The sequence below is a fragment of the Ictidomys tridecemlineatus genome, chromosome 2 (genome assembly GCF_052094955.1).
Source record: "Ictidomys tridecemlineatus isolate mIctTri1 chromosome 2, mIctTri1.hap1, whole genome shotgun sequence".
Taxonomy (NCBI): Eukaryota; Metazoa; Chordata; class Mammalia; order Rodentia; family Sciuridae; genus Ictidomys; species Ictidomys tridecemlineatus.
Window position 1 is genome coordinate 25,926,279 of NC_135478.1, and position 16,320 is coordinate 25,942,598.

Below are 16,320 nucleotides of genomic sequence, written 5' to 3' on the forward strand. Positions count from 1 at the left end.
AAAATTTGCTCCCAGGATGTAAGCTCTCTGTTCACCTCACAGATTGTTTCTTTTGCTGAGAAGAAACTTTTTAGTTTGATTCCATCTCATTTATTGATTCTTGGTTTTAATTCTTGTGTTATAGGAGTCTTATTAAGGAAGTTGGGCCTAAGCCCACATGATGAAGATTAGGGACTACTTTTTCTTCTATTAGACACAGAGTCTCTGGTTTAATTCCTTGGTCCTTGGTCCACTTTGAGTTGAGTTTTGTGCATGGTGAGAGATAGGGGTTTAATTTCATTTTTTTTGCAGATGGATTTCCAGCTTTCCCAGTACCATTTATTGAAGATGCTATCTTTTCTCCAATGCATGTTTTTGGCATCAGATTGATGGGCATGATCTGATGCTGTGGTTCACAGCTAGAATATTTTCTATATCTTGGAGAAGTCTCAGCCAGGATTTTAAGATCTTCTACTAGATTCAGGCAGGCTCACCCATATTATACCTTACTTACAGTAAATTGTTTTGGGACTTTAATTATATCTGTAAAATTTCTGTACAGCAACACCTAGGTTATTGTTTAATTGAACAACTAGGGAGTGTGGCCAAACTAAACTGGCATGTCACAGAAGAAGTCATCATAGTGTAAAAGTGTGGGAGACCATAATGACAATCATAGGCCTGTCTTTGTAACCACTAGGGACATGAAGATTCTTTCCCATATGTACAACTCACCCTCTTTGCTGGGCTTTTAACATTTCATTATTATCAAACCCATTAATAAGAGTAAACATCCCACTTGCTTCGAAGTAACCTCCTATTAGTTACATTCTAGTTTCCCCCCATTATTTCACATATCAGCTTCTTCATTAAGTTGCCCACCTGATCAATCGCCATGTGAACCTGGACAGTCTCTGAAACACCACAGGCAAAACTTTTTCAAGACATAACTGATCATCAACTCTTGTCACCAGAAAACATACAGACTCTCTTTGCTAACTCGATAATGTGGGAGTCATCATAAAACTTTCTTCCATTCCAAACCCCTCTCCACACTTTAATCATTCACCAAATGGTCTTGAATCTACTTATGCCTTTCTTTTATTTTTTTTCTAGTTTTACCCATCACTACATTGTGCTGTGGAGAAAAGAGAAAAAAAATCAAGATTCACAACAAGCCTCACAACAATTCATACATTATAAGGAGAACAAAAGATGCATGATTCAAAAAGTACAATAATGGAATATATTTGTTAGAACAAAGGAATAAACTAGGTGCTGAAATAGAATGGCTACATAAACATTGTGATACACAGGAAAGAAAGGCATATAAAAACACATGCATACCTTATCTTGCACATCAGTCTGTAATGCTTGTTTTCTGTTAGCATTATTTGAAATTATTAAATAAAAGCACTTCCAATGCATTGGATTCTTTATGTGAACTCTGAAAATAAGCTTTCTCACAATGGCAGCCCATTATTGATTAAGGCAAAACTATCCTAGGTAAACATGAATCAAAACCTTGAGATAAGAAATTTACCCATCTCTAATAATTATCATTGAGGTGTTTTTATGTGCATCCTTATGTAGTTTCACTTTCTAACACAATTTTTGTTAATGACATTCTACTAGTCATATTAAAACCTTAGTGAGTAGACAAACTAGAGGAAGGATTCTTTAAAGTTTCTCCCCATATTTTCTCAGATGCTCAAGAAATCTTTCTTTTTATAATAGATATCATACAAAAGATCCCTGATAGGTTAGAAAAGAAGGATAAGAAAAGGTAAATCCTGGGCTGTAGATGTATGCAACTCAGTGGTACAGCATGTGCTTAGGAAGTGGGAAGCCCTGGGTTCAATTCTCAGTCCAAAAAACCAACCAACAAACAACAAAACTTACTTGAGGCAATAGGGAATGCAGAAAAGGAAAAGGTACGTAATTTTTTGCAAAGCAATTTCTATGTGCCATTCAACTAGTGTACTTTCTATGACATTAAATTTTTACAAAGCCTTGTAATATAGTCATTACTAACCCTAACTTATAAATGAGGAAACATAATAACGTAAATTGGATTTACTGATCGTATATACATTTTAAAGTTACTATTGATTATATAAGAACCTGGGTTCAAACTCCATCACTGAAAATAAATAAATAAGTAAAATTACTATTGCTGCTTACGAAGCTACCCTAACTTAGAAGCTTAAGACAACAATGATTATTTTAATATATATTCCAGAGATTCCATGACTTAGGAATTTGGGAAAACTCATCTGCATTTTACAACTGAGAAAATAGACCATGGTTAAACATGTTATCTATGCAATAAAAAGAGATGAATATAGTTATAAAATGCAAATATTTTATGCTAAACACATAGCTTTAGAGTAAAGTTATAACCATTCTCTAACAAGTATCTCTATCATATATGCTATCAAGAATTTTATTAAGCACAAAACAATAAAATAGATTGTTTCTCAAGTTTTTTTTTGTTTTTTTGTTTGTTTGTTTGTTTTTTGTACCAGGGATTGAACTCAGGGCCACTTGACCACTGAGCTACATCTCCAGCCTTATTTTGTATTTTATTTAGAGACAGGGTCTCACTGAGTTGCTAAGCACCTCGCTGTTGCTGAAGCTGGCTTTGAACTTGCTATCCTTCTGCCTCAGGCCACCATGGCTGGATCTCAAGGATTTTTAATCCATGATTAAAAAAGAAATGGGCAAAGAGATGGATCAGCTAGATACATGGTGTTCAATATGAAACAGATGTAACAAAAAAAAAGATGATTGAAATAATGTGATGTGACAAAGAGATTAGGAGAATACATGAAAGGAGCAAAATGAAGACAAATTAACAGTTATGATTCATTGAACTTGAAAGCAGGACAGCATAGGTCTATGAGTTTGTGTAAGAATGAAATTGAAATAGTAACTTAAGAAGGCAAAGATTTGACATTAGCACTAAAATAAGAGAATTTGTTAAGAAGTTGTAGCCATGTTAATGAAAGAACTACCAATTGGGAAAGGTGAATAAAACATCTTTAATTTTGCATAGAAAACACACACACCCTCAAATTACTATCAGGATATGAAGTCCTCATTAGAACATGATGTAAGGAGATAGAGTTGCATATACTTTATCTGGTTAGAAAATATAGTGAGCCATGCTGATTAGAAAGGATAAATTTTGTGTGTTTGCAACTGGTACATGTAAGCTATTATACATGGATTACTTTGCAATTACCTTTCTACTATAAACAACTGGAAAACTAAGACAATCTATGGAATAATAATTTTGAAATGCTGGATCATGAATCCCAAGATTGTGATCGTAATAGTAGAGAATCAAATGAGGTGAGCCCTTTGATTGTCCCAGAATACAACTTGGAAGCAGTTTTAGCCTCAAAGTATGGATGGCAACCCAAACAGAGTTTAACAATCTTGATGAGTTAAGGGCACAGTGCAGAGTTCATATAGGCTGAGGTGGTGAGAATTTTGAAGCAGAATGCCAGAGGAGAATTCTGCACAGACAGTTCCAGAAATCTCTAGTCTTCAAGAATTTTGAATCAAATACTGATTTTTCACATAAATGAGGCTCTATTGGGGGTATAGTTTCATGTGTTAAATTTTAATACTCAATGAAAGGTTTGATGAAGTGAAAATAATCAGACTAAGATGTTTAGAGATGAAGTCTTTGAGAACTGGTCAGAATTAGACGAGGTCATTAGAATGGGTTGAATCCAGGTGGCTGTGTGATAAGAGGTTAGAGATACCAGAAGACACATGTACCTGGACACACTCCCTGTCTCTTAGCATTTAGTGCCCTGTGGCACCTTGGCATTCAATCAGCAAGAAGGTCATTGACAAATGTAACCTCTTGACCTGGGACCTCCAGAACCATTCGCAAAAAATAAACCTTTTTTCTCTCTAACTTATCCAGTGGTATTGCGTTATTGGCAACATAAAATGAACTAATATAAATAGAGTGAAACTCCAGGTCCTATGGCAATAGGTGCCAGAGGACAACGGGCAAATAATTACTGAAGATTCTACCATTGAGCAAAGGGTTTTAACAAGTTCTACCAGATTCAGGCAGGCTCGCCCATATTATACCTTCTTACAGTAAATTGATTTGGGACTTTAATTATATCTGTAAAATTTTCTGCACAGCAACACCTAGGTTAGTGTTTACTTAAACAATTAAGGTTAGTTACCATAACCTAACTAAAACTAATTAGGTTATCATAATCCAGTCCTTTCACATCTAAGCTTTCTTGTATTGCCTCACACATCAGCTTTTGGAAGTCATTTCATATTAAAATCATAAAAAATGTGGACAGCAAAGAGTATATATTATATAATTCTACTTTTAGAAAATTCTAAAAAATCACAAAATTATTTTTAATGACAGCAAGCAAATCAATGGATGTCTAGAGATAAAGTGCCCAGGAAAGATTTGATTATCAAGGAAATATAGCTGTGAAGATGATGGACATGTTAATTATTTTGATTATGGTGATGGTTGTACAGGGAGATACATGTGCGGAAACATTAAATTTTCCACTGCAAAAATGTGGAGCTTTATGTTCACCAGTTATATTGCCATTTGTTAGTAAAATAAAGTGAGAAAATTTGAATTCAGATCTTGATATTGTCAAGGTATAACTCAAGGCAAAAGCACTTCAATATGATGAAAGAGGACACATTGTGCTTACAAAAAACCAAAAATGACAATGAACATATTTATGTCTATATTTTTTGAATAGGTATGCACCAAATATAATAGCAAGCTCCTGTGAGAGACTACAGAAGATTCAATTAGAAAGAGACACACATTAAGAAACATATATTAGTAAGTTATTGTGAATTCAGATTTTTTGAACAAAAGGGAACAAGGCAATGGAAGAGCTACATAGCATAATCAAGAAAGAGAGAATTATGAATTTGGGGCTCTGAACTGGGGATGCACCTTCTTCTCAAGTACACCTGAAGCATTTCATTGGCTGAGGGCAATTCCTTGTGGAACAGCTATGAACTGTGATCATCCAGCTCTCAGTGGATCTCAGAGATAGGTAAAGCTGCCCCTAAATGGTAGGGAACTCTTATGTCCATAATACTTGATTAATTAAGGGATGAATTGTAACATCATTTACAAAGTAGAAATTGAGATCATGTGCCTTCAGTTATGGTGAAATGAATTGTATTCAGACCTTCCCAAGTTGTATTCTTGGGGGAAAAATGGTTAAGCTAAATTTACCAAGAAAATAATCAGAGAGTATTCAGATGATGAAATGTTTTAATGGATAACGGTCTTGAACTCTTCAAAAATACAAATCTTAAAGTAAAACAAAGGATTTACATTCCATTTGCTAAGTATCAAAAAACTGAAGAAGACAGTAGCAAATGAATAAATATAGCCTGGCTCTTTTTAAATGCAAAACAACTAAGAAGAACATCTTTGGATAACTGAGAAATTTTGACTATAGAATATGTATTAGAAAAAAATTGAATATTTTATACATTATAAAGTAGTCACATATTAGAAAATTATTGGGGTATGGTAGTTTATTATGGTCTTATTGTTAGGAAACATATGCAAAAGTATTTAGCAAGTGTACAAAACAACTGAAATCTCACACCTTGCTTTTGGGATTATAAATTAGTACAATCACTTTATTACCAAATCATTTTTTATTGGGTATTTACCTAAGATAGTACAATCACTTTTGAAAAACATTTTGGTGCTATCTAATAATAAGCTTTTCCAGTAACTTCACATATTATTATGTGGTCAACTTAAATATGTTAAGATATTTGCTACAAGATATGTAGAAGAATATACATGGCAATATCATTAATAGTCTACTGCTTACATCTCTGATAGGAGTGGTAAAGAGACCAGAGGGAGATTTTAATCAACTTCATGACATAAATCGTCTGAGGCAAATATGGCAAGATTTTAACACTTGGTAAATTTGAACCATGATTATGTAAGCTCTGCTACATATTCTCTATAATTGAATGCATATATGAAAATCTTCATAAAATATGTAACTAGCAAGATGATGTCAAATATAAACAATTGAATGAATTACACCAAAATGGTTTTTAAATGAGTAGAATTTTTGTATTTCTCAATTTTTTGAAGATAAACTTGCATTTATTGTGTAATTGCAAAAGGTAAATGAAATGCATACTTTTATATACACATTTCTGTACTGGATATATTTTGAAAACACTACTAGAGAGTGGCTGTTCAGAACACTAGAAAAAATTCTCTCAATGAAGTAAAATATGTTTGATCCATTTCTTGAAAAATAGCTAGAGTTTTCTAAGTTTGCAAGGTGTATCCTAAGGAAATGGAGCATGACACAGGTAGTCCTTGGATGTGATTTATAGAGTAGTTAAGTTTATTTCAGGCACTCTGTTATCTATTATCTATTATCTATCTATCTATCTATCTATCCATCCATCTATCTTAATACCAACTAGATTTGCAACATTTCAGAAAAATAGCCCTCCCATTTTACAGAACACTAGTGCTCATTCACTAAGAATTGGTGTGGATTTAAAATCAGCTCAGATTGACTCCAAACATGTGCTCTCCTTTTATATGGTTTTCCTCAAGAAGAGCAAAGTATGAGCCACAGATCAGAGAAAGAGTAAAAGGAGCAATAAGCATCTTCTTCCTGTAGAATTTGTGTGCAGGGGGTAAGACCAGACAAATGGAGAGAAAAAGTGAGATGGTGGAAAAACCTATGAATATTTCCACAAGGTTAAAGGAAATGACAGAAAGTTTTAAGAATGGTGGTTATGTCTGTGCCACAGAAAGATGACAACAGGGGTAATACTGAGGGAAGTCTGGAAGAGTGTCTCACAGGAGGAAAAGAGCATTTAGGGCTACATATACAAGGATATTTGTAATGGCCACTATTGACAATAACATATCAGAGGTAAAGAACACACTGGAGGTAAAAATTTGGTCCATGTTTTAATCCAAATATAAAGGTGGTATCTCACATGAGGTTAGCAATGTGGATTTCTAGGTTAAAGGCTGGTGAAAAAGATCACAAAAAAATTAGTGATATGGCTGCCTGACTATGCTGCTTGAAGACATTATGTATTGATGAAGACTATAAGAGGATCAACTTGATGTTATGATTTTAGGGATTTTCACAGGTCTCCTAGAAAGTTTGATGAGACCACCTTTCTTTCTGAGCTTTAGAAGCATTACTTACCCAAAAGAATTTTATACAAACTGTCTTTTAAACATATTTTGATGGAAGATGTCTCAAGATCCATATTTTCCAACTTTAATAATGGGACAAAGCCATCTAACATTCACATAAGTCTGTTCTATTGTCCTTCTCCTCACATGGGTGTGTTTGGCTCTTCTACTGTCTTTGGATTTCTAGGATCCTGTGAGAATTTCTGCCCAGTGGTTTATGGCCAGATGTGGAGGAGTATTACTTGTGGGATGGTTTACTTAATTACCAGTGGAAGCTGCTTTAGTGCTTTCTTCCTCTTACCATAGTGATTGGCAATTTTTTTTAGTGGTTCTTTTTAGTTACATATGAATCAGCTGAAAAATGGGTATAAAATTCCTCCCTCTCCTTCTTTCACCAGCTATTACAAAAAAATGTGGTGGTATAACTATACAGCTTGGAATATATCTTATTCAAATTAGGACCTCATTGTTATGGATGTACATGATGGTAGGGTTCACGATGGTGTATTCAGATATGTCCATAGGAAAATTATTTTACATTCATTACACTGTCTTTCCTTTTTCTATGCCCCCTTCCCTTTTCTACATTCCTCTTTCTCTTCTTGATGGTCAGCTCTGTGTTAATCTGCATCCCTGAATAGGAACATCCAGGGGCTGAGCACCCAACCAACTCATCCTGAATTTCTAGAAGAAACAAGAAATAAAACCTTAATTTTGGAAGGCTCCACAATATTGGAGTTTAACACTGCAAAATCTAGCCTCTCTTCATGGTCACGGTTTTTTTTCTGACACTGTGGAACCAACTGCTGAGCCATAGAAAGATTTCCAGAGTTGCCTAAATGGACATTGAAAATTGTTGCATAATTCCAGAAACAAATCAAAGTTTTCTCCCACTTCATGAGGAAGAACTGCTTTAACTGTGTCATTAACATGTGAATTATCTATATGGTGGGTGTGTCTGTAGATAAAACCGTCAATGGTCAATGTATGCATCATGATTTCCACAGTCATGGTTACAAATATTCATTAATAACATTTATATTATGTATCATTTATTAAAATTGTATTTGTGTGGATAAAATTATTATATAATATCAATATGCTATGCTATTTTATATTAGTATGTACTTTAATTTTACAGTGGTACAGGTGATAGAGAGGAAGAGATGGATTTAAAAAGTGTCTCAAAGATCTACTACTGGCAGATGAATGTAGATAAACAAGTTGTGGATGCTTACGTTTAGTAATTTAGAAGATTTAAATAGGGTCACAGCTGAAAGTATGAAGCATATCACAAGAGGGATACATTTTAAGAAACATGATTTTATTTTATTTAGATAATAATAGTTAACACTGAGTACATGAGGGGCTGGGATTGTGGTTCAGTGATAGAGTGCTCACCTAGCACGTGTGAGCTGGGTTCAATCCTCAGCAACACATACAAAACAAAACAACAACAACAAAAATCACTGAGTACACTAGCTGTTGTCCTAAGTGTTTTACATGTATGAATGTAGTTATTTTTTCCAGCAAAAGATGTGGATAATCAATTGTACCAGCTCCATTGTGCAGGTGACAAAGCTAAGGCACAGAGAAGTAATGTGTTCATTCTATTGCAAACCCAGGTTTCTATTATAATGCTGGGCATAAAAATAGAAATAAGTTTCAGTTTTGACATCTTTGGCATTTGCCTGGTTTCCTGTCTTGCTGTAGCATCTGAAGGAGCATAATATTCAGAAATTTGATACCCATGTTAGAACCTCAGTTTATGCAACTGAAAAAGGGGTATAAACTTCCTCCCTCTCCTCCTTCCAGCAGCTATTACAAAAATCCGATGAACTTGACTCACTTGAAAAAAATGGAAAGCATATCGTGAGGAGTGTTGGAGAAGCTGCCTGATGACTCCACACACTGCAGTAACTCAACTCACAGGACCAGAGGAGAGTGCCGTCAGGGTGCAGAGTGATTCATCTGAAGAAGAAAAGCCAAAGGTGAACATTCGAGAACTTTCAAAGTTCAGAAAAATAAATCTAACTATTTATCTAACAGAACACCATCAAGTGTGGGAAGATCCTAGAAAGTACAGAAGGCTGGAAGCAGTCAGGTGTGCAGTTCAGAGACCAGAGTCCTGGGATCAGGGTTCCCATGAGCCATCAATATGGGTCAGGATATCCAGGTGTACAAGGGAGACTGAACAAGTGGAGTGGCAGAAAGAGATTTTTGCAGCTCCCCTGATCACATCCAGGGCGAGGCAAATTAAATATTCCAGGAAAGAGCGGGTGGGCGTTGTGGGATTCAACAAGCTAGATGAATTTCATATCGTCATTTATTTTCTTACTGAATTAGGTTGTGAATATAAGAAAAGATGATAACGTGGGTGAAAAAATAAGACAGGTGAACTCTCCCAGTGCAGTTGGCTACCTGGCTCTGTGTTAGAATGAGTGAATGGAAGCATGAAATGAGAGCTAGAATCCTGGCACACAGAGATCAGGCTTCACCAAATACTCTGGCTTTTTATTTAGAAAGCAAGAAGAGATTAGTTTGTACAGAGAAGAAACAAATCTGCTGAGCAATTTTTAGTGGGCGGTGCAAGCGTAATAGTGTCTGAAATATGGAGGAGAAAAGACTTCTGCGTGATTTATATAAAAATTGAGTTGAAAGTTTTTTTTTGTTTTTAAGTATGACAAGATTATCTATATCAAATAAAGAAAAATGAGGCAAGAATTCCCGGACCAGTTTAAGGAACTCAGAGATAAGGGGCAGATGAAAACAAGTCAACTGATAGCACTCATCCAACAAGGTCAAGAAAAGCATGAGAGGATGTTTGAAAAGGATGCTGTGATAAGTGAGTATTTCAGAAAGACTTGGGGAATAACAACAAAAACACATATTCAGACTGTGATAGAGAAGATAATGTGGAGAAAAACACGTGAGTAGGGAATAAACATCAGGCTTTAGTCCCCTGAGAGGTGATGACTTTTCTCAGAAAAGCAGAACTATGCTTCCATTATATTCTGGATTTCATGTCTTGAAGAAGGCATCATGCTCTGTTCTATAAGGGACATAAAGAGGAAAAGACATAGCCAGAAACCATCCAGTCATGCTGTTGAGGAAACAGGTTCTGGCCAACTATGAAGCCAGGAGAAATACATTTTAAAAGTGTAGACAGAATTTTTGGAAGGAGTATGGAAAGAACAATTCTTGCTTGCAGTATTTAAGAGAGATTTAATGGTGAAGAAGTTATTTGAGCTGGATTTGAACAGGGGAGGCTTATGTCAGAATGAGGATAGGTTGCTTGTTTGAGGGCATCCCAGTGTGTGGTGTGGAGAAAGGTTGAGAAAGCAGCAACTGTTTTGAGCTCATTATCATCTCTTCTTTTGATGGAGACAGGGAACACTAGGTCTGATGTGACTCCTTGGCTTTTGAGAAAACAGCAAAAGCAGGAGGCTCTTTCTGTCCTTCTGAGCTTTTCCCTGAAAAGGTCATAAAAACCTAGGAAGGTCATTCTGTGACCTGCTTCTTCCCTCCTCCCCAAAACCCCTCCTGTGAAGGCTGTCCCACCCCATGCCCAGGAGAAAGCAATGACAGCAGGGACAGAGAAGAATCTGAACAAATTGTAAGTTCCTCCCAACTTTTTACCATTAGCTCAAGCCCTGCTTTTGTCCAATCATACTCTAGACAACTGTCCCTTCCTCATCCCACCCAAGCAGAACAACACACAACTTTCCCTGGGTCTTCAGGTCTTCATTTCTGAAGAATCCTGTGTCATGTAAAATGTGTGTTAAATGAATGCGTATGATTTTCTGTTGTTACTCTGACCTTTGTTATAGGGGTGGTACACAGGAACTTTGCAATGGGTAAGGAGAGAAACTTTTTCTCCTTTATGCACAGTTCTTTTATCTGGACAAAATAAAGAGTATAATTTTAATATAAATGGAAGATGAAGACCATGGGCACCACAGAGTTATTGTGAATGGAAACTGCATCTAACATCAAACAACAGATAACTTCCAAACAAGTCTATTGACCAAAATCATGGGCCTGTATTTGAACTGTGGTCTCCTCGGTTTATTATCTGTATGAGCTCAGAAAGTTACTTTGCTCGTGTGATCTTTATTGGCATCAGATCAACACTGGCATCAGATCAATATTGGCACCAGATTTGCCATGTTATTTTGGGAGCCATTTTATCTAGAGGCAATTCTGAGGCTGCTTAACTTCCCATAAGAACAAGTGCCTACTAAAGGCCAACCCCACTCCAGCTTATGGTGCAACTCCTGAGCAGTTTATGAAATTCCTCTTGCAGGCTATAAAACTGCTCTGTGACTGGTTGCAGCTCCCCTGGGAGGGCCAGCCTTGTCAGTTTGCCTCATGTTACAGAAAATAAGTCTCTTGCATGAGATTCCAGTGAGTGGTGTGATCTTTGACTTCACAAGCATCTCTTCAATCTGACTTCTATATCCAATAAGTCAGAATTAAAGATCCATATGCTGTAGAATAAAGGCAGTAAAGAACTTAGTATGGTATTAGTATAGCTTTTGACAACTATAAAATACTCAGGAACAGTAGCTGTCAACTCTCAGGAAGACCAAGTTCAGTCAATGAGAGCAATGAGATATCCCCCACTTATGTTGTTTCTGACTCAGCCCCAGAATTCAACGTCCATTTCTTCAAGGAGCCTTTGTCCCTTTGGCACAAAATGATGTTCAAAAACTACATTGGGTTGTTAGGTATTTCATAACTGAAAAAATATTTATTCAGCCATCCTTCCATCCTTCCTTTCTTTCTATGTTCTACATATATGCATATATCTAAATGTAAGCAGGCTCAGAATATCCAATGAAGTGTTTTACAAGATAGTGGAATAGAGAAGGTAACCTTCCTGGTTGCTCCATGATGTGAAACCAAGAAATCAGAGAGGCAGCTTCTCCACAATGTGGGTCAACAACAACAACAAAGCAGGGGTGGGGGAACTTAACTGGAATTCAAAACTGGACATTCAAAGCAGATCAGGGACTCAGGAGGTTGGATATAATAAAATAAGGAAGAAACTCCCAGCAGCATGGCGGCTTCCAAGGCCGAGTTGGACGCATAAGTGGTTCCTCCAAGAGCAAAGTGGAGGGTTAAGTGAACTAAAGGAACCCATATTTTGGGGAGGCCTGAGGCATGTCTGGGTACAGAGTGTTTAGAGATCAAAGACATTGCCCAACAAACCTGAGAGACGTGCAGCACAATATCCTTGTGCTTGAAAGAAGCCACCATCTCACCAAAAGACGTGTAGAGGACAAAGGAAGGAACCATTTTGCAGTCTGGCCACGGAGGGAGCTGATTCCGGTCAAACCTGAGTTTGGCTCGAAATACAGTCCTACTAAACACACACTGCACAGCACAGAGTGTGCTTAAGTGACCAGGGGAAAATCAAACATGGAGAGAGTTTTACACAGGGGAGAACTGGTCATGAAAACTCATCCAGCTCTACCGTCCCCCCTCCAATCCAGCTTCTTGCAGGACTGGCTGGGAACTCAGAAAAGTGGGGTGGGAGAGATTGGAGACTGAACCCAAGATAGGAAACATGGGGTCTGCAGGTGATGTAGGGGACTAAGAATTGGCTCCCTACCACATGAGTGGAATCCAGAGGAGATCCCTAGATACAGTCTTCCAGGGGGGACAAGAAATTACAGGGCCCAGGAGGTGTGCCGATTTAAAATCTCCAGGTAATTGGTCTTCAGTGAAAGTTGGCCATGATATGGGCATCCATACCTAATAAGAATCTACCTAAGCCTAAACCCTGCCTCCTGGAACCCTGGCAGTCCAGAGGGTGGAGCATCACACTCCAGATGACCCCACCTAAAACTGCTGAGAAGAGAAGAATCTTTTGAACTCCAACAGAAATAATTGACTTGCCCAAAGAGGTCCTGTTCAAAAATATGTAATAAATATAGTAAAAATGATCTCAGTAAAATAAACACATGTTTACCTAATAAAGTAATAAACAAAATATATAAGGATGTAAAGGTAAAACATATGCTTTTATCATAAAGATATATTGTAATTTTACACATCTAAAGACCTATGAATCTAACTAAACAAATAAATGCAATTAATTAAAACTTGGAAAATTATGGTGATAAAAAGACAATAAAGGTATTGATTTTTTAAATATGATCCAGAAACAAAAAATTTGAAAATATGATATTTAAATGTTACCCTTTACTAAAACATCAACGAAATAAGGTACTGAGAAATGCATTTAGCAAATGAAGCATAAGACCTTTGTTGAGGATATAAAACTATTGAGAAGTGTTTAAATAGAGCGATAAATCATGCGAATGAATAAAAATACTCATTATATAAACATGCCAACTATTCTTTAATTTAATCCATAAATTTGGTGCTATTACGCTATAAATCCTAACAGGATCACATTTTTGTGTTAGGTTCTTATTCACTCTAGCGCTAGAAAATACATAGCTTATTCTAAGTTCAGGAAAACTTAATTGTTAAATAATCAAGAGTTTTTATTGGTTCGTTTGCTTTGGATCTTGTAGTGCATTAACACCTATACAATTTGCTCAGTATTTTTAGTAGTAGCTTGAACTGTATGAAATTGCCACTTTTGTTTTTCAACTAGGTCTACTATTGACAACTTAATGTTTCAATCTGATATAGATTTTGTTATAAATTATTGTGAATTAACAAAAGATAAGTTTTTAAAGTCCCATGTAAATATAACACCATGCAAAATGAGAAAAAACCAAAAAAAAAAAAAAAAACAAAACAGTGCATTCAGGTAAAAAAAAAATAGAACTTTTAGTTTCACATCTTCATACTTATTCTAGTGGGATTATGGTTACAAGTAATGAGAACAAGGTTTTAAAATCTCCTCTAGTCTGGTATACATATTTTTATTCTTAATTCTTTTTTCCCTATTAACTTTCCATAAATTCTCTTAGAGATGAAAACATGCAAGAATTTCTGAACAGTGTCTCATGGTGGGCTGCATATCATAGCAAAGCAATCTTCAACTGGATGGATTTCCTTGATGTCACATAAAGAAGTTGGGAAGACTACACTCATAAATGTCACTGGTCATTTTTGAGCACATGATTCATTTTTTTGCCTCATTTTCTGCAGATTCATGACATGAAGATGTATATGTTTATGTAAGAATTATTCCCAGATGCCCATCTTATCTACATATCAAAGTAGATTTGTAAAAACCCAATTAAATGTTGTGATTACATAGGAGAATATTTTTTAAGTTATTCCTTTTAATGTGACCTCCAAAAATACTTTATAATTTTTAAAAAGTTACACTAAATTTGATACCTCCTCCAACAAATTCAAGGTATTTTAAAGTAATGATTCCTTTTTTGGGAGAAAAGCAAAGCTCTACCATGCAAGCATGAGGGCAAATGCCAAACAAATATTAGTCACATAAACTATACCTATGTAAGGATGCTTGGATACCACTATTTAAATGTTAGCATTATTTATATTAGAAAGTTGGACATGATATGGGCATCCATACCTAATAAGCACAGCCTAGGTGGTAAGAAGCACAGTTCTTTTGTTCAACTAAATAGCTATCTACCATTGCTAAGCCATTGTTCTTCTTCCAATGGCTCATATAAAGTTAAAGACAATATTCTTGTTTTTTACTTTTGCTCAATTAATAGCACTTGAGTAGGCACCAAATATATGCTATAAGTTTGTCACAGTTCAGACATGAGGTGTCCCCCAAAAGTTCATATATGAGACAATGCAAGAAAATGTATAGGTGAAATTATTGGGTTATGAGAGCTTTAACCTAATCAGTGCATTGATCCAATGGTAGGTATGAACTGCATGGTAACTATAGGCAGGTAAGATGTGACCTGAGGAGGTGGGTCATTGGAGCCATGTTTAGGGGTATATACTTTGTCCATGGTGAGGGAAATCTGTTGCTCACTGCTTCCTGTTTTCATGTCCTGAGCCGATTTCTTCCACTACAACCTTCCACAATGATGTCCTCCTCATTGGGAGCCCAGAACAATGGAGTCAGTCATCTATGGACTGAGAACTCTGAAACCAGGAGTCTCCAAATAAACATTTCCTCCTCCAATTGTTCTCATCAGGTATTTTGGTCACAGCATGGAAAAAGCTGAATAAAACTAAGTTTATTGCTAATTCTGTCATAATCAGTTTCCAAGATTTAAGTAAAAAAAATATAGTCTTCTAAATGTCCATTCAAACTCACTGAAATATTTTTCATATCTAGTTTTAAAACTCTCAAGACCTATTTGCCACAGGTTTTACCCCAATATCCTTTCTTGGCACCTCACATTATTCTTTTGAGCTGAAGTAAAATAGTTCTCCACCCCACATCAACTTTCACTTTCTACAGATATGGCTACCCATGGTCAATGAGTGTCGAAAAGGAGTAAATGGAAGATTTCAGAAATAAACAATTCATAAGTTTTAAATGCCACACTGTTCTGAAGAGCATGATGAAATCTCAAAATTATGTGCTATTGGGCTCCTTCCTGCTACAAAAATGAGTCATAAAGTGAGTGATAATTTTATTTCTTCCCTTTTATTTCCTTCCCTTGTCTAATTGGCCAGACTTTCTAGTACTATATTGAATAGTAGTGGTAGGAGTGGGCATCTTTGTCTTTTCCTGGATTTTCAAGGAAATTCTTTCAGTTTTTTCCTCCTTTACTATGATTTTGGTTTGGGGTTTTTCATAAATAGTTTTTATTATGTATGCTAAGGAAATTTGTCTCTGTCTCTAGTTTATTCGGTGTTTTTATTATGAATCAGTGCTGAATTTTGTCAAAATTATTCTCTACAGCTTTTGAATAGACAATGTGATTTTTGTTGTTAATTCTATTTATGTGGTGAATTGCATTTGTTAAGTCATCTTTAAAATCCTGGAATAAAACCAACTTGGTCATGACATATAGTGTTGTTTATATGTCATTTAATATCACTTACTAATATTTTATTGAGGATTTTTGCATCTAATTTCATCAAGGATACGTGTCTGCAGTTTTCTTTCCTTAACATGCCCTTATTTGGTTTTGATATGAGTGTGATATTGACTTCAGAGAATAAACTTAAAAGTGTTC